The sequence below is a fragment of the Elaeis guineensis genome, chromosome 11 (genome assembly GCF_000442705.2).
Source record: "Elaeis guineensis isolate ETL-2024a chromosome 11, EG11, whole genome shotgun sequence".
Classification (NCBI taxonomy): Eukaryota; Viridiplantae; Streptophyta; class Magnoliopsida; order Arecales; family Arecaceae; genus Elaeis; species Elaeis guineensis.
This window is the reverse complement of record NC_026003.2, coordinates 85,795,271-85,806,871: the sequence shown is the minus strand read 5'-3', so window position 1 is coordinate 85,806,871 and position 11,601 is coordinate 85,795,271. Positions and strand designations below refer to the sequence as shown.

The 11,601-nt window shown below is 40.1% G+C and overlaps 1 non-coding gene and 1 pseudogene across 1 annotated transcript; both read left to right on the top strand.

Annotated features, from left to right (window-relative positions):
• The first annotated feature begins 1,375 nt into the window (after positions 1-1,375).
• LOC105034042 (putative recombination initiation defects 3) lies at positions 1,376-10,460 on the top strand (annotated as a pseudogene).
• On the top strand, positions 2,925-2,996 carry TRNAW-CCA (transfer RNA tryptophan (anticodon CCA)). The gene has a single exon. It is a non-coding gene; the product is annotated as a tRNA-Trp (tRNA).
• Positions 10,461-11,601: the final 1,141 nt, after the last annotated feature.

Sequence of the window (11,601 nt, the reverse complement as noted above, 5' to 3'; positions counted from 1 at the left end):
TTAGATTAGATCTAATTTATTTGATTTATTTTCTTATCTTGAAAGTATTTCAGATGGGAAAGGAGTCCTCCATGCCATCATATCCACGCCATTTATTTATTGCTGCCCTATATTTATTGGCGCCTAAGAGAAGGAAGAGTCCTTTTGCATTAAGGCACATAACCACCTCCTGTTTATCCACTCATTTCTTATTTGTCACATGTTAAATTAATCCAGAGAATTTATTGGACATAGAAGAGGAGGAGTCCTTCTGTATGAAGGCTCTTCTGCACTAATTAATTCATTAGAAATTTAATACTCAACATAGGAATGTGGAGCACCAAGAGTTGGCGCCCTTTGAGACTCCCTGCCATTCCTTCATTTTATATTTGTATGGGACGTCCCACATGGGTTAAAATCCTAAAAAAATTAGTTCTCAGGTGAGTGATAAGAGAGAAAAAAATCAAAAAAAATTAGAGCAAAAAGACAAAAAAATTGAGTGGAAAAAAATAGAAATAAGAGAGGTGAGAAAAAAAGCAAGTGTGGTGTATTTATCCTAGGGTTTGATTTTTCATGTATTGGAGTACAAAATCAAATCCTAGGTTGTGAGATTTCTGAAGAGAACTCTCTTGGCGTGGTCCTAGTGGAGGAATTGAAGGCAAACGAGTGTTGGTGCGATTGTTTTTCGAGAAGGAAGCCGACAGCATACTTGTAAAGAAAAGGCTGCAGCGCTGCACCAGTTGGGAAGAACTTTGATCATCTTCTGTGTGGATCATCATTGGAGGACTTCTACTTTGAAGTCTCATGGAGATCACCATTTTATCATATTACTTATTTTAGAAAGTATAAGTTTTTAACTCTTTACATGGTTGGTTTTGGTTTGTTCGACATTTATAAGGTAATTTGAAGGTTTGAGTTCCGGTTGGCTAGTTTTAATTGTTAAAGCTTTTGATATGCATATTAAAATTTTTTAAAAATATTTATATTCTGCTGCGTGATACCCAATAAATATATCAAAAATAATTTTGATATTATATAATTAATGATCTTAAATTTTCATGAAAGATTAAATATGTTACTTATGGATATTCATGCACCTTTAATCATTGGACTATGATCTATCACATATCACATATATTGATCTTACATTATTGAGGATTAGATTATCCTATAACTTAGATCACCGATAATCTTAAATGATTATGGCCATTCTATTTGGTCTCCAAACGCCATTTTAAAGGAACGACACAAAATACGTCGCTGGATACAGGTGTAATTGAATCGACGAATGGAGGACAAATTCGAAATACTGTAGAAAATTCAAATTTAGGTCCTGTATATAAATCGCGTCCCCCGGCCCGCGCCGAAAACTCCACTCCTTTTCTGTAAGGCGAAATTCTTTGTCCGATCACCTGCGACAGATCTAGGGCTCCAAAAACTACCGATCTCTTCCAAAAATCTTCGAGAACAGATCGAGGATTAGGGTTTCTAGAGATCCAGATCTCGCTCCGAGGATCAGATGAAGTTAAATATCAACAAGGCCTGCGATCTCAGCTCCATCTCCGTGGTTCCTCCTAGGTTTCGATCCTTCTCCTTCCGATCCCAATTTTGATCCTTTCTCTATTAAGCTCTCATTTATCTATTTAAGTATTCCTTCGTTTGATTTATTAGCAGATCGAAGGGAATGAGCTCTGGAGCGGATGGATCGGGGTTGGGGAGGAGCCAGGGGTCTCAGCTCAGATCCCAATCTCAGCAGTCCTTTTCCCAAGGGCCGTCGCTCTCCCAGCTTTCTGGAAGAGTCTGTGATGATCGATCAGGTATAGAGTTTGGTTTCTTGCCCACATCACATGTTACTGTAGATCGAAATGTTACGTCCAGATTAGTGTCTTTCTTTCTTCTTTTCTCTGCGGTTGAACGACAGATTTCGATATTTTGCGAATCACTTGTTTCTGGGAGAGCTTTTGTGGTTTTGGAGGTGATAGACCTTTGTACGTGGTCTCTGTGCTCTTCTCTGTTTTCTTTATCGTTCCTTTTGGACTGTCGTTTTAGTTTGGAATTATTGGCATCGGGAGTTTTTTATACTTCCACTTCTGTCCTAAGAAGGCAAAGTAAGGTTTAATCTCAGTTCTTCTTGTAGTTCCAGGCTTTTACTGTAAATCCAGGACAACATATGGAAGTCTTAACAGTGGATTGACTACTAAATTCCTAACCGTTAGGGTTGATTAGCCCCAACTTTTGGAATTAAGGCGCATCGTGGTCCCTTAATAAAGTCCAGGAAGATAGTTATTTAGGTCGATTTGAGGCATATTCTGTGTGAGTTTGCTGCATTAACTTTGTATGGTGGGTTCCGTAATTGCATTTCATATGTCAGTGCATTTGCTTGCTAACAGCCTGGGTCCTCAAATTGTTGCAATTGTTCTTCAGTTAACAAAATCGGAGTACCCACAGATCAATGAATCCTTCCAGATTATATGAAAATATTTAGAAGATAGCATCCATATAAATTTATTCGTCAAAAGGCAGAAAATTTAGTGGTGACTTTGCAGTTTCCACTTCTCAATTGAGACCATGCTACTGATGGATTTACTGCAGAGGAAGTTTTAAGATTGATTTTATGATGTCTGTAACAGGAAGGCTGGATCACACCTAAATTGTAAAAATGACAAATGTGGTGAATCAAGTCTGAATTTGCGGGAATATTTTTTGAGGGTAAAGTTACGGGAATATTATTGACCAAGCTAAAGTGGATCTGACATAGTTATCAGCTGGCTATGATTGGTTTTGTGTAAGACACCACATACAAGGAACATTACCTTATTTAGATATAAACCCGTGCAGCCCGTCTGCCTGACATGATTAGGAAGAAGTTTGTTTGTCACGTCAATTCTTGTAGCCGAACGTTCTCCATTCGTGAAATAAAGGATTAACATAGCGATTCATAACCAGGATCCGTGGCGCAATGGTAGCGCGTCTGACTCCAGATCAGAAGGTTGCGTGTTCGATTCACGTCGGGTTCAATCCCAAACCTCATCCAATTTTTTCCTGGGAAAAAGCTAGATCTAGAAATTTTCTGATTTTCTGAAAATTCCAGACATAAAGAAGTTTGATCATGCCATAAGATGATAAAATCAATTTCCTTTGAACTACCATATTTTTGTTAAAAAACATACAGATCTAAAAAAGTTGGACCATGCCATAAGATGATAGAATCATTTTCCTTTGAACAGCCACATTTTTCTAAAAAAGTCCAGATGTAAAAAAGTTTGATCATGCCTTAAGGTGATAAAATAATTTCATTTTTTAAACAAATTCCGGATCAGAAAAAGTATGATCATGACATTAGATGATAAAATCATGGATTAAGCAATCAATTAATTAATGATTTTCTTTGCTACAATTAATAGCCTGTAATTCCTCTTTACTTGCTGGTTTGACTTAATAGTCACATAGCTCAAAGCTTACAGCTTGTGGTTGCATTTCCTTTTTCTTTCATTAATTTCTGAAATCTCCTTTTGATTTCTTCTCCGTTGCTCTAGAGGTTTGGCTTTCAAGAAAAGGATAATTCATCAAAGAGGATATCTTTTGATCTCACAACTAAAATTTTTCTATTTTTTTGAAAAACTCTAGATCTAAAAGTTTTTTATTTTCTAAAAACTCTAGGTCTGAAAAGTTTGAGCGTACCATAAGGTGATGAAATCATTTAACTGTAAGCTGCCACAATTTTCATTTCTTGTAAAATTCTAGATTTATAAAAGTTTAATCATGCCATAAGATGATAAAATCATTTTACGTTTTAAACAAATTCAAGATCTGAAAAATTTTGACCATGCCATCAGATCGATAAAATCATAGGTTAAACAATCAGTTAATTGATGATTTTCTATGCTTCAAATCATAGCCTGTAATCCCTCTTTTGCTGGTTTGACTTGGCAGTCATATAGCTCACAGCTTACATCCGATGGGTCACATTTGTTTCTTTCTATGGTTTTCAAATCTCTTTCTGATTTCTTGTCTGTTTCTCTAGAGGTTCGGCTATCAAGAAAAGGATAATTCATCAAAGAGGGTTTCATCTGCTCCTAAAAAGTCAGCGCAAGAAGAATCTCAGTTGTAGCTGTCAAAAGCATCCAACAATAAACTTGAATATTATTGGATGGATATCTGATCATGACACCATCTTCCAAGACATTTTCAGTACCATACAATACAGCAAAAATAAAAATAAAATAAAATAAAATAATCAAAATTTATAGATCAGTCACAAAAGAACTCGCTTCTACGGGACATGCAAACTTTACTATAAAAAAAAAAATTTTACAAGAGGAGACTCACCTTCAACTCTTATACACCTAATTTTCTCTCTAGAAGTTCCCCTCTCAAAAACTCTCTCTCTTAGAAGACCCTTTGAACTCCTAAAGTGACTGGCGTTCGCTGTCCAGAAGCCCTGCTCCTTCTCTCACAGCGGCCTCACGCCTCTCTCTCCTTCTCTTCTCGGGTTCTGTGCGGCTTTCTCTACAAAAAACCAATCACCACAGCTCTCTGTTGAGGCACAAGCCTTTTAAAGGCCTTAAACAAGGGTTTAACCTAATTAGATTAGGTTTAGGTCTTCTAAACAAGTCAAATCAAGTTCTTCAACCGTCGGATCAAGATCAGAAACTCTCTGGACCATCCGATCGTGACCGGTCCATAGTGCCGTGGACCGTAAGAAACACCTGGGAAACACCCACGTGGTCCACGCGATCCGCCATGGACCGCCCGGTCCATGGTGGACCGGGGTACAGGGCCCAGCAAGGTGCCTGGGCCTGGGCCGGCCCGCGTGCGCGGGCCTGGGCCATGTCCACGTGCGGGCCCGTGCACGGGCTGGGCCGCACATCCCGTGCATTGGCCTCGCCTGGGCCGCACGCCGCCGCCGCTCCGCCGGCGGTCCTCCGCCGTCTTGAGTTTCGTGCCGACTTCAAAAGCTTGTATCTCTTCCATCCAAACTCCGTTTGGGGTGATCTTAGTCTCGTTGGACTCCATTTTTCGTCGTGAATCTCGCTGTGGGCTCAATATGGGCTGAATCTCAAGGAGTCAAATCTTAACAATCTCTATCTCGACTCGATATTCGACCTCCTCCAAACTCCGAGAGCTTCTGGATCTCTTCGCCCTCATGCCCTGGGGCAATCGCTTGCTGATCATGGATGGGCAAACATGCGAGTCGAGCCAGGCTACTCGATCCCATCTCCGTCGTATGCTGTGTTCCTCCTGACCTGAGACTTGCTCGGGACATCGTCCTGCGGCAATAGGAATCTCACCTTGCGACGTCGCCTCTCGTCCTTTCGAGTCTCCTGTCTCGTGCCCGATCCGCCTCCTGGAGCTCCACCTCACTCTGAGCTCTGTCTGATTCCCAAAGCTCCACCTCGCACTGGACTTCCTGTCAGGTAATAATGTCCTCTGCTCCCCTTCTTCCTCTCCAGCACAATTTTATCGCTGCGTAGCACCCTCAGGATTCCTCCACCAGCTACCATAATGTAGCCTCTCGAATCTAGTCTGTTAAGTGAGATAAGATTTCGTTTGAAATTAGATATGTATCGGACCTCCCCAATCTCCTCACTGCACCGTCATGTGTCCTTCAGTTGACCGTCCCAATATCTTTGATCGCACAATTCGATCTATCCGACAGATATATAGTGCTCTCACTGTTCTCCAAGGAGTCAAACTGCTCCTCTCTGCAACATACATGATAGGAGCATGCAGAATCTAATATCCACTATTGGGAAGAAGTACATATCTCGTTAGATATCTCTAGGATATCTCCATCTGAATCGCTGTCGGCCGTCGCTATAGCAGCCACCGTCCGATTTTTGAGTTGAGGGTAATCTCTGGCTAGATGCCCCAACTCCTCACATCGGTAACACCTGATTTTGCTCAAGTCCCTTTTGGACTTGGACCATCCTCGTTGCGATCTTCTGACGCTCCGTCTACCGCCTCCTGCTCCTCCAGAAGCCACCAAAGCTGAGCTACCGCCACCTGAACTCGAAGTTGGGTTCTCTCTCCTAAGAACATCGTTCTGGAGTATCGCCGTGGTGACCTCGTCCATCTTAATAGTGCTCTTCCCCATTAGAAAAATAGTCACCAAGGACTCGTACGAAGGAGGAAGCGACGCCAGCAAAATCAGCACCCTGGTCTTCTCCTCAACATTCTCACCAACACTGAGGAGGTCGGTGAGGATCTTCTGGAAGTGGCTCAGATGCTTCTGCACGCTCTGTCTCTCAGTCATCCGCAGGTGGTAGAACTGCTTTCAGAGGAAAAGAGTATTGGTGAGAGACTTCGTCATGTACAACTCCTTGAGCTTCGACCATAGCACCATCGGGGAAGTCTCGCTCAGCACATGGATCACCACCTCATCTGTCAGGTATATGTAGATGGTGCTCACCGCCTGCATCTGTAGCTGTTTCCAATCCCGCACCTCCATGGTGGTCGGCTTGTCATCGCACAAAAAAGCATCGATCAATCCCTGTTGGATGAGCACGTCCTTCACTCTTGCCTGCCACAAGGAGAAATTGCTCTTACCATCAAACTTGTTGATCTCCATCTTGATTGTTCCTGTCTTCTCCATCTTCAGTCTTGCTCACCACCGCTGCAATCTGCGTCATTGTACCGCCTTGCTCTGATACCACTTGTTGGGTGGATGTCTGGCCAGGACATCACCTCCCAAGACTTTTTCAGTACCACGCGATGCAGCAAAAAGAAAGAAGAAACAAAACAAAATAATCAAAATACGTAGATCAGCCACAAAAGAGCTCGCCTCCATGGGGCATGCAAACTTCACTATGAAAAAGAAAATTTTACAAGAGAAGACCTCACCCTCAACCCTTGTACATTCAATTCTCTCTCTTTAGAAGTTCCTCTCTCAAAAACTCTCTCTCTTGGAAGACCGCTTGAACTCCTGAAGTGACCGGTGTCCGCTGTCCAGAAGCCCTGCTCCTTCTCTCACAGCGGCCTCACATCTCTCTCTCCTTCTTTTCTCAAGTTCCGCATGGCTTCCTTTGCAAAAAACCAATCACCACAGCTCTTTGTTGAGGCACAGGCCTTTTAAAGGCCTTAAACAAGGGTTTAACCTAATTAGATTAGGTTTAGGTCTCCTAAACAAGCCAAATCAAGTCCCTGAATTGTCGGATCAAGACCGAAAACTCTTTGGACCGTCCGATCACGATCGGTCCATAGAATAGTACTGTGGACCGTAAAAAATACATGAAAAATGCCCATGCGGTCCACATAGTCCGCCATGGACCGTCCGGTCCACGGTGGATCGGGGTACAGGCCCAGGCAAGGCGCCTAGGCCTGGGCTGGCCCGCGCGTGCGGGCTTGGGCTGCGCGCGCATGCGGGCCCGCGCACGGGCTGGGCCGCATGTCTGGGTCGCGCGTCCCGTGCATTGGCCCTGCCTGGGCTGCGCGCCGCGCCGCCGCCGGCAGTCTTCCGTCGCCTCGGATTTCATACCGACTTCAAAAGCTCGTATCTTTTCCATTCGAGCTCCGTTTGGAATGATCTTGGTCTCGTTGGACTCCGTTTTTCGCCGCGAACTTTGCTGTGGGCTCAATATGGGCTGAATCTCGAAACGTCAAATCTTAACAAATATAGTATTTGACAGATGGGATGTTCTGTAAATAGGCTGGGGATGGTGCTGGACTCTGTTCAGGCTGATGTTGCGCGAGTAAATAGAGCTGGGAAAGAAATATCACTGGAAAGTAAGTGTCAGTAATGTACTGATTTACATATAGAAAGAGATTATAGTGTTAAATAAAGTTTCTCTATCTTGATAACATTGTGGTAGATTTACTAGCACAATTTTTTTTCCTGCATCTAATTATCTACAGAGAGGACAGAATATTTTGGCATGCTATTCTGAGCACTAGTTCTTGATAGGGTGCTTCGAAGCTCTAACTAATAAATTGTTTTAATTAACTTCTGTAAAATGGTGTTAAAATTCAGTGGAGGGAATACGACAAAAGATTTTTCTTCTTGACAATTCAGAGCAGCAAATGGTAAGAAAATAGTAATCAAGCATGTTGTATTCCGTTTAAAACTTCTTTAGCGTTGCTGTATATTAATCAATAGCAATGAACTTTACCAGCAGCCCAAGAGGGAAGATGACATCAAGGCTTTCCTTGATGAAAACCTCAAGTCCGTTGTTGAGCAAATAGTCAAGACCTCTACCACTAACAAATTAAATGAGATTGCCTCAGCTTTTTCTGCTTTACTAGAGAAGATCGAAGCACGTTTACTGAAACTACAAGAAGTTTGTAGGGCCTTTACCAATGAGATGGAGATAATCATAACATGTTTCTTATACCGTTTGTATACTTCATTTGTTTCTATTCAATTCAATTACTGTGTTGCTTCTTGCCTTTTTCAAGATAAGGTGCATTACATTTATTCCATTTTTCCTGGGATGTGATGTATACAACAAACCTTATTCATCTCAGCAGGGATCTATAGTCTGGTTCCGTAATTCTTTCTTTTTTTAAATCATTTCCCAAAACATCTATCCATGTTCCTTTCATTTTTTATCCTCCCATGCACTTTAGCACAAATATGAATCTACTTCTTTTTTGAGGACTCCCAGATACACGCTGCACATGCCTGTTTATTTAGGTCTATCTCTATTAAATTGCCCTCAAGGCTAACTAGATATATGCTACACATGCCTGTCTATTTAGGTCTATATGTCACAAGCCAAGACCTCACCTAAAAATGTTGGCTAGAAGGCATTATTTGAGTTCCTTGGTTCTGTACAAATATTCAAGATTTTTTCAATAAATAACCGATGTGAGACTAAATATATGTCCGCACAGGTTCACATATACTTTTTCTATTTAAATTATGGCATCCTTGCCAGACTAAGGTTTTAAATCTATACGTTCATTCATAAACACCATTATTGGCCCATACTCAGCCCTAACAAACTCTTATTGCAGTACTAAGGTTTTAAATCTATACGTTCATTCATAAACACCATTATTGGCCCATACTCAGCCCTAACAAACTCTTATTGCAGTACTCGGTAGTCAATATAGGCTATGGACTGCATTAGTTTTAATACCATTTGTTACAGTCTAAGATCTTATCCAAAAAGACTAGCCAAACCTTGCATAAATATCTAAGATTTTCTTAACGAATAATTAATGTAAGACCAAGTACACACCCGCATGAGTCCTCGCACCATCTCTATTAAATTTTGCCCTTAATCTATTCGATTCATATGCTTCTTTTAACATGCTCACATGTAGAAAAATCTATCCAAGATCTATAAGTTCTTTAATATCAATATTCTCTACGTGATGTTCACATTATGTGCCTCGATCGTGTTAATTGTAGAATATTATGATTGTTGCAGCTTTGTTGATCATGTTGTCTCATTGATGTTTTCTTTAGTTCTCAAGAATTGCACTAAAAAAATCATATATTATAATGCACTCATAGTTTTTCATTTTTCCTAATATGGATGTGTAGACCAGGCAACCAAATAGAAGAAGTCCTTTAAATCCAATGCAGCATACTTCTATGATCGCACATATTCTATTTTCTATTATTTTAAGGCAAACTTAAGAGTATTCCATGATACTTATCATATATCTCAACATTGATTTCTTTTTATACCTGTAGGAGATTACACAATTTTTAATTACTATTGTTCTCGTTGATGTAGCATCATCATCATTATCATTATCATTATCATTATCATTATCAGCACTAGTATTTGACGCATATTTTATCCAAGCGTAGCAAGGATGATGGATGGCTGTGAAACCAATGACCAATTTGGTAAAGATAGATTTGATAAGTACAACACAAACTGAAGCAGTGTGCTTCTCTCCTGCACCATATCATAGAGTGTATTTTGAGATCCGTGTTTATTAGAAAAAGGAGTTTATATTAGGAATGGGGATGGACATGGACATGCACATGCATTAGGGGAATGGCAGGAGTTTGAGTTATGTATAGATAGTTTTGTTGTTGAAACTGATACCTTTAACTTGAGTGTTGAATAAGATGATTCAAATTCCAAAAGATGCTTGATAAGGAAGATTCAAATGCTGCATATTTTATCCTTTAGAAAACTATAATTCATGATGCACATAAATCAAAAATGCATCGAGGCAACGAAAACCATATCTGCATTCTTTTGATTTGACATATCTCTGTTCTCGCAACAGGAAAAGAGAGCTATTTGATGGCTGAAGCTAGGGAAGAGAACTATGAGAATCATCAGGAAAGCAAGGAAGAGAAGGAGAAGACTCATGAATCCTATACTTGTAATTTGAAGTTATGATGCCAACCCATATGTTACTAACCAGTTGGCATCACATGTTTACAGTTACTCAGAATTCCCAATTTTATATTAGGACGTTTAAGATGCTCCTTTTGAGACTAATATGAATCCAACTGTTAGTGGTCATTACAATCTGCTGTAAGAATATATATATATATATATATATATATATATATAACTTTTTTCAATTAATATAGTTGTTTACATTTCTGATGCACCAAATATATGTACCTTAATGATCTCTAAAGCTGATCAAGTACCTATACTCCCATGTCACACTATTTGATCTATATCAGATGAATGTGGATTTTTCACTCGAAAACAAGTCGAGTGAGGAAGAATAGTCGCTGATGATATCTTCTATTTCTTTTTCACTAAATCTTGAATCTGAGGGAGCAGCAATTAAAGAAAGAGTGTAATAAAGATTAGGCAAGAGTCTCCTATTATGCTTTTCTAGCTTCATCTTGCAATGGTGCAAATTGTGAAGCTAGGATGTTAGCCGTTGTAGAATATGGCAAGTAAATACCAAACCTTGTTTCCTTTCATAATTCATCTACTTCTTTCAACATGTCATGTTGAATTCTCCTCCTCGGTGCATCTTCATTTGTTCGTATCCAGTTTCACTACCATATGTCTGCTGCAAAACAACTCTTTAGGATAGGCTCCTCTACTTTGATGGTTTGAAAATAAAGGCTCATTCCTTTGGCAGCCAGAATGCAGAGGGAATTGACTAATAGATGTTAACCAATGCGAAGGCTTCATTGACTTTTCTTTTATTTTTATTTCTTTTTAAGAGTAATAGCGGGGACCACCATCTAATATACTTAGATTAGAAAGCACCATCAAGATTGGAACCTGGAACTTTCTTTCATGTAGATGCAGGGTGGTATCACTAGCTAGAGTCTTGTTTGCAATGAAAATAGTTTAATCTCTTCCTCAGAGTTTCTTATGCCAATATAACTTTTAGTTCTTATGTTGATCACTAGTTTCTAAGTTGTTTTGTTAAGTTCTCTTCTTCTGCAGAGTACACAGTGCATGCTGGTATCCACCACCAGCGTTGAGCTTGGTGCATGCAATTTTCACTGATGTATGGTGATAGTTTCTTGTATTTCTTTGATTTCATTTCTTGGCTCTTGCTCCTTTAGCCCACTAATTAATGCATGGGTATGTCCCTGTAGACACCACACTTTGTCAATGAAGTGAAACTAAGGACCATCTATGCTTACACCTTCAATATGCTCAAAATCACCTCGTCTGAATTTTAAAAGAGTCAGATGCCCATAAAATAATGATGCAAAGAATATGTAATCAC